Source organism: Vigna umbellata, chromosome 5 (assembly GCF_029865625.1).
Source record: "Vigna umbellata cultivar VRB3 chromosome 5, Vumbellata_1.0, whole genome shotgun sequence".
Taxonomy (NCBI): Eukaryota; Viridiplantae; Streptophyta; class Magnoliopsida; order Fabales; family Fabaceae; genus Vigna; species Vigna umbellata.
The window spans coordinates 42,153,413-42,161,485 of record NC_142169.1 but is presented as its reverse complement, the minus strand read 5'-3'; positions in this window follow the sequence as shown (position 1 = coordinate 42,161,485).

Genomic DNA, 8,073 nt, shown 5'->3' with positions numbered 1-8,073 from the left:
TTCGAAGGTTGAAGGAGAAGGCGTGTTGTTTATGGGGTTTTCTCCTGCAGGTTTAATGGAGAATTAGGGGTTTCTAGAGATCGCGAAGAAGGATTTTCTGGGTGCACGTTTTTCATGGCACAATGGTTGTGTGTGATGGTAGAGGCTGATGCGCAAATTGGTTTTTTGCTTTTCACGAATTTGGTGTAGGTATTTAATGTAGGTCTTTGATGCATTCTTAGGTCTCTCCTACTACAACATTGCCTCTACCTTGGGTGGATCCATGGATATCCCATGAGTTAATATCACATGTCCTAAGAATTACACCTTTCCCATTTAAAAGTCATATTTGGACAGTTAGGCATTGATAAGTCCTAAATTTAAATGAATTTTAAGATAATTTTGACACCTATCTTATTTTTATTTGTTTAGATTATGATTGATGCACCCTTATTTAGTTTGTTTTGCAATTCTTGATATCAATAGAGAGTCAAAGTGGAAAAATAAAGAAAATGGATGAAATTTAAGCTATTTTGGGCAAAACTAATATTGGTGTAGTTTAGCAGCAGAGTTGGAACTTGAGCCACACAAGCAAACCCATTGACAACAAAAACGTTAAGCACTAAACATGAGGCTAAACCATTAAGACTTATTCTTAAAGAATTTATCTCAAGGGTTGGAGCACCAGAGGATGAGGCTTAGGCCATAAGAGAAAACCCTTATGAGGAGAAAACCTTAAGCACCTACCTTTGGAAAGATATGAAATGTAACTTTTACAACTTGAGCCTAAAATTTGAACCTTAATCTCTAAGAAAGATGATATGGAAAGGTATGGAATAAAACCTTTGCGGCTCAAGCACCAAAGTTGGAGCTAAGAACCACCCTGGACAATTTATAAACACATAACTCATGTCCTTATTTTAGGCATTGAGTGGAGGATCAAATATGTACTAGAAGAGTAAGAATAGGTTTGTGAGGCTCAAGAGAGATTCTTTATTGTAAATCTTATGTCTAGATGCTCTTGGGATTGCATTGCAATTCTATGAGTAGCTAAACTCTCTCATATCGAGGTTGGATATAATCAATTTTAACTCTCTATACTTCTACTTCTTGGATATTTATTTATGGTTTTATTCAATCTATTTGTGAATTAATAAATGCTTGTTAGTTGATGAACTGATTATTCATCGTATTTCATTTGGTTGTGATTAAGTAGGAACTAGTTTGAAGTTGTGGTCCAACTAATTCTCCTACTGTTTTTAGATGCTATGAATAGATCTAAGGCTCTAGTTGGTTACAGAGTAAAGATCTTAATACAAGTGATTCATCCAAACAATCACTAAGGGATTATACTAATGTTTGATGAACTTAGGCTTTAGGTGCTAGGAATGAGCCTATAGTTGTATTTAAAGAGCACTCCCAAGACAAGGAAGGATTTGTGTAAGTACATAGACAAGATCAATAGTAGTGCAGTGGAAGAGCATGAGATGAAATCCACTCATATCATCTACTTCACTCAATCTATATAATATATACTACTATCAATTTTTCCAAATGTAGAAACCCAAAAACAAACTACCAATATGCTTTCTAGATCTCCGTGGATACGATATCCTCAATTCGATTATAATACAAATGGCTTGGTGCACTCACGAATAGGTCATATAGGTAGATAAATCTTGTAAAACTTGATATTCTGTGATATTGAGGATTATGGGACTTAAGCCTAGTGAACATAAAAATCACAACCCAACTTTACCCCCATCAAGCCATGAAGAATCCTTCACCTAGAAGTAATCTAAGGAAGGCTCCAACCTAGAAACACATAACTTAAGCCATAAAGGAAACCCACCTTAGGAGGAAACCTCAGGGTTGGAGCCATGGAAGCCACCGCTGAAGTCACACTATCAGAAGTCTATAAAAAAAAGATTTTACCCCTATTTTATAAAACTTTTTGGAGAGCTCTTTGGAGAACTTTTGAGAGGCTCTTTTAGAGAGATTTAGAGAGAGACTTTAGAAAGTATTCTCACACACTTCCTTTGTATTTTAAAGAACATTATTAGAGGATTAGGAGGTGGACTTTCTTCCATGTATTAACTTCATTCCATCCATTATGAGAAGATAAATCTCTTAAGTGTTTAAGTGAGATGTAAAATACTTTGAAATTATCTTGTATTTGATAATATTTTTATTTATGAATGTTTGCTTTTGATCACATGTTTGCCAATTGATTTATGCTTGTTGTTGGATGAACTGGTCACTCATCTTATTTCACTTGCTTGGGATTTAGCATAAAGTAGTTTCAATTTGTGGTCTAATCAATTCTCTTGTATGCTTTTATATGATAGGAATAAATCCAAGGTTGAAGTACTGATCTTAATGCAGGTGATCTATTCAAGCAGTCATTGACGAATCATACTGAAGTTTGGTGATCCTAGGCTTTAGGTGCCAAGAATTCACCCAGAGTTACATTTAAAGAGAACTACCAAGACTTGGTTATTTGCAGCGTAACTTCAACATAGTTTAATTTTCTAAAAGTCACTCATTTGTAATCTAAACTATTGTCCAACATTTTTTACTCTATTTGCATAAAACAAATATGGTTTATACATATTGTTGAGATTGTTGATAAGAGGTGCACAGGTTTAGCTGAACCCACAATCTTTGTGATGTGTGTCTTTGATGATGAAAACACATAGTTAATAAAAACACATGTATATGTATTGTGTTCTATGTGTAATATGCTTACTCTGAGATTTAATACAAGTATAACTGCGAAAATATTGTGTTGTTTGTTGCATACTATTGTGTTGGAAATGTGATTATATCTTAGTATGCATAATATGTATTTTGAAATGGAAAAACCACATGCACCAAGCATATATGCATGACTTAATTGATTCCAATGATGGGTTAATCAATTAAGGTCATCAGACAGCTTAAGCTTTAAACTATGGCAAAACATGTTTTAAATCGATTACGTTAGTGGTTAAATCGTTTAAAACTCGTGGGTTTGCACAAATCTTTTCAAGTATGCTGTGATGGATTTTTAGAAGAAAAGTTTTAAAAAATATACTAAGTGTTAAAACTTAATCGATTACACACATGTTGTATTCAATTAAGTTTCTTAAATATTTGAAAACTATTTCATTACTTGACATAATGGTCACAACGGTCATATTTTTAAATATGTTGACCAGACATTAATTGCAAATCGATTACCTTAATTGTGCATTCAATTAATGACTTTGACTATTGTTAATTTGTTATAACTGAGATGAAATCGATTAGATTAATAGCATAATGATTTAAATGCGTCTGATTTGACCTATGCTATATATAGACTCATGATTTGAAAATCTGTAAGGAGAAGAAGAATTGATTTTAACACTTTCATATCTATTTTAGATAAATGCTTTGAAGTTTTACAGAGGAGAAAAACACTCCAAGAAACAAGAACTATCGTGGTGAACAAGACTTGATGTTTTCTTGAGAAGTTGGATTGATTGATTCAAACTGTCTGATCATTTTGCACAACAGAGGTGCATACTGTTGGATCAGGAAGCTCTTGTAAATGTTTTAGTGTTTCTGTTTCCCTATGGTGCATATTGTTGGATCAGAGTTTGAATCTTCTTCTCCCTAACTCTCTGCATTTAATTGATTGCATAATACTTGTGTTCAAGTGTGAGAAACGAAACACATCTTTTTTAACACATCATAATCATTATTAATTTTTTATCGACGATCAAATTAGTTGGAGCATTGTGTTTCCTGCCAAATCCCTATGGATACGACACTTGATATATTATTGGTATATTTGCTTGATATGTTGACACCCATCAAGTTTTTGGTGGGGCTGCCAGGGATTTGTGTAAAAAAAAATCTTTGTTTAAACCATATTGATCATTGTATAATTTTGTATGAATATATAGTAAAGACAACTCCTGAAGCAGTTGCAACAATAGATAGGGCAAACAACTTGACTCGTTGATATAAAATATTTCATTCAAAGGGATGTAGGAAACAATCAAAGGTGGTTGCTTGGAGATTACTCACAATGTCATTTTGTGGTAAAAGAAGGTATTAATTGTTCTAGGCCACAAAATCTCTAAACGAGGTATTTAAGTTAATGGTTCAAAGGTGGAGGTCATTTACAAACTTCCTCCACCTATTAATGTTAAAGGAGTATGAAACCTCCTAGGCCATGATGGTCTATAGAAGGTTAATACACAACTTTGCAAAAGTTGCCAAACCTTTGAGTAAGTTACTGGTCATGGAAACCAAATTCAATTTTGATGAAAACTGTCTCACGACTTTTTGAGTAGCTCAAGCGCAAGTTAAGCTCTACATCAGTTATTACATCACTAGACTAGAACTTCAACTTTGAAATGATGTGTGATGCAAGTGATCATGCTAGGTGTTATTTTGGGGGCAAGGAAAAGAGAACAAATTTCATGTAATTTATTATGCAAGCAAGGTTCTCAATAAGGCCCAAGTCAATTATGCTAACACAAAAAAAAGATCTTCTAGTAATTGTCGATGGGCTAGAAAAGTTCAGATATTACATAATTGGCACTGAAATCACAGTCTACACAGACTATGCAACTATAAAATATCTGATGAAGAAGCAGGACTCAAAGTTGAGACTAATTAGATGCATTATACTTCTACAAGAGATTGACTTACTCATAAAAGATAAAAAAGGTCGTGAAAATAACAAAGTTGATCACCTATCCAAGTTGGAAAATCTAGAAGTGAATTTAAAAAAGGCAGAAATTCAAGATGAATTCCTTGACGAGAAGTTGTTCACTATAAAGGAAAGGTCATGGTTTGCTAACATAGAAAAATACAAGGCTAATGAAGTCATTTAAAGGGAATTCACATGGAACTAAAAGAAAAAAACTATTAGAGATGCTAGATAGTTTGTTTGGGATGACCCTCACTTGTTCAAAATAAGTGCAGATGGCTTGCTACGAAGGTGTATATTTTGAACTAAAATTAAAGATATCCTATGGAAATTTCACAATTCACCATATGGAGCGCATTTAAGTGGAGACAAGACTGTTTCCAAGGTCCTATAATCAGGTTTTTTCTGGCCATTATTTATAGATGAATTTGAACATTGTAGGAGTTGTGATAGATGCCAAAGGATTAACAATATATCAAGAAGGCATGAAATGCTTCTACAAAACATCATAGATGTGGAAATTTTTTATTGCTCGGGTATTGACTTCATTGGTCCATTGCTTATGTCTCATTCACATGAGTATATATTAGTGACTATAACTTACGTGTCTAAATAGGTAGAGCTAGCTATAGTGCAAGATGCAAAAGTTGTCATAAAATTCCTTAAGAAACACATCTTCTATAGATTTAATACTTCTAGAGTACTAATCAATGATAGAGGAAGTCACTTAAAACATGTATATTCTATAGATTTTGCCATAGTTCTTAATATCTCTTAAACCATGTATATTCATTCTTTTGATGTTTACATTGTGGGCACCATAGCTAGGAATTTTCGAGGTTTAACATATTCTCTTTGGAATGGTGTTGAATTCAGAGCATTCATGAATGTTTCTCAATTGATTGTGTGAACTTTGCATCTTAGTTTTTTACCTTTGTTGAGTTGTTGCTTTGTAAGCCAAGTTACCTTTTGCTTGAGGACAAGCAAGGTTTTAATTAGGGAGTTGATAATTGATAAGTACTTGATATTATTAGTTTTCAATGTTAAATTAGGACTTATCTCACTTTGGTTGTGTATAAAATCTATGATAACTACCCTAATTTCACTTAAGCTAGCGAGAAAACCCACTCAAGAAGGTTTCCTCAAGTCATGACCTGAAGCTTAAGCCATGAAAGACTCCTTAACAATTAAGTAACTTTAGGCAGCTCTAAGCAAGAACTTCCTTACTTAAGCCACCAAGGAAAACCCCTGAGTGAGGAAACCTCAACATTAAAGTTGTGGATCACCACTTGAGTTGTTCTATGAAAGTCTATAAATACAAGCATCATGGACATATTCATAGGGTGAAGAAACAAAGAGAGAAAAACTTTGTTCTAAGCTTTCTTAGAGTGATTATAAGATGTTTTCTTGCTCTTTGCTTGTACTCCTCTGATCATTCATGATTAGCTAAATCTCCCTTGTGTTAGAGCACAATGTAACAAATTCAAACTTTCTAGTATTAGGTCAAACTTTCCATTTATGAATGCTTTCATTTGATTTAAAGTGGTTAATTGATTTATGCTTGTTGTTAGATGACCTGGTCAATCATCTTATGTAGCTGGCTTAAGATGGAGTGAAAGTTAGTCTTAAATTATGGTCAATTTAGTTTTCTTGTGGGCTTTTGGATGTTAGGAATAGACCTGAGGTGTACACTTGGAATAAAGTCTTCATCATAATGTAGGTGAGTCGTACGTAGTCACTAATAGGTTTAACACTCGAGAATAAACAACATACTAGGCTTTAGGTGCCAGGAATGGACCTAAAGTTACTATAAAGAGTACTTCCAAAACTTGATCATCTAAGGCTTTGTATATGGAGGTGGATCTAATACAAGAGAGGAGAAATTTGTGAAGTTAAGCTTCAAGATAGTTCAATCACAAAAGTTACTCTTTTGATTACTTAAATCAAATTCTAAAGTTGTTTGTACAACACTCTCAACTTCCACACTCACATTTCTTACACAAAACGAGTTTGTTACATATCAAACTTGTTGAAACATTGCTATTTCTATGAAATACCTATGGATACAACACTTTTTTACTACAATAATGATAAGTGCTTGATATTAGTAGTGTTCAATGGTTAATTAACAATTATCTTGCTTTGATTGTGTAAAATATATGATAATTACCCTTCTTTTACTTGTTTTGTAGAAACATATGAATCCAAGGAGTTGAATTTGTAACTTGAAGAAAAATAGAAGAAATTTGGCACTTTTTGATGAATCTGTCTTGTCACGAATCTAGAGCAACCTGAGGGCTTGAGCCATGGAGAAAACCTACTTAAGAAGGTATCCTCAAGCCCTAACCTGAAGCTCAAGCCATAAAAGATTCCTTCACAATTAAGTAACTTGAAGCAACTCCATCCCAAAACTTCATAGCTTAAGACATAGAGGAATCTTACTAAGGAAAAGGAAGTCTCTATGCTGGAGTCGTGGATCACCGCTTGAGCCATTTTGCAAAAGTCTATAAATACAAGCATCTTGGAGAGATTCTATAAGTGGAAATATAAAGAGAGAAAGACTTCAGTCTAAGCTTTCTTAGAGTGATATTAAAGAGAGACTCTAGTGAGTCTTCTCACATATATCCTCTATAATTTAAAGACATATCTTTAGAGGATTGGGAAATGTTTTCTTTCTCTTTGATTGTACTTCTTTCATCATCCATGAGGAGCTAAATCTCCCTGGTGTTGGAGCACAATGTAACAGATTTAAACTCTCTTGTATTCATAAAAACTTTTTATTTATGAATGCTTTCGTTTGATTTAAAGTTGTTAATTGATTTAAGCATATTGTGGGATGACTTAATCAATAATCTTATCTAACTTGCTTAAGATTAAGTGGAAATTAGTCTTATAGTCCAATTAGTTTTCCTATGGGCTTCTAGATGCTAGGAATAGATTTGGGGTGTGCAATTGAAATATAGAGTCTTAATAGTAATGCAAGTTAGTCATACGTAGTCCCTGACATGTTTCACATTGGACAGTATACAACACACTAGGCTCTAGGTGCCAAGAATGGAACTAGAGTTCACATAAAAAGTACTCCTAAAACTTGATCATATGAGGCTTTATATCTGGAGGTGGATTTGATAGAAGAGAGAAAAATGTGTGAAGTCAAGCTTCAACATAGTTTAATCGTAAAAGTTACTCTTTTGATAACTTAAATCAAATTCTAAAGTTGATTTTACAACACTATCAACTTCCACACTCACATTTCTTACACAAAACGAGTTTACTACATATCAAATTGGGGAAAACATTATTATTTCTGCCAAATATTTGTGGATACGATACTTGTTTACTACAACAACCCAATATACTTGTTGGTATATTTCAGGTGTTGCAACCGCATCTGAACACATATAATG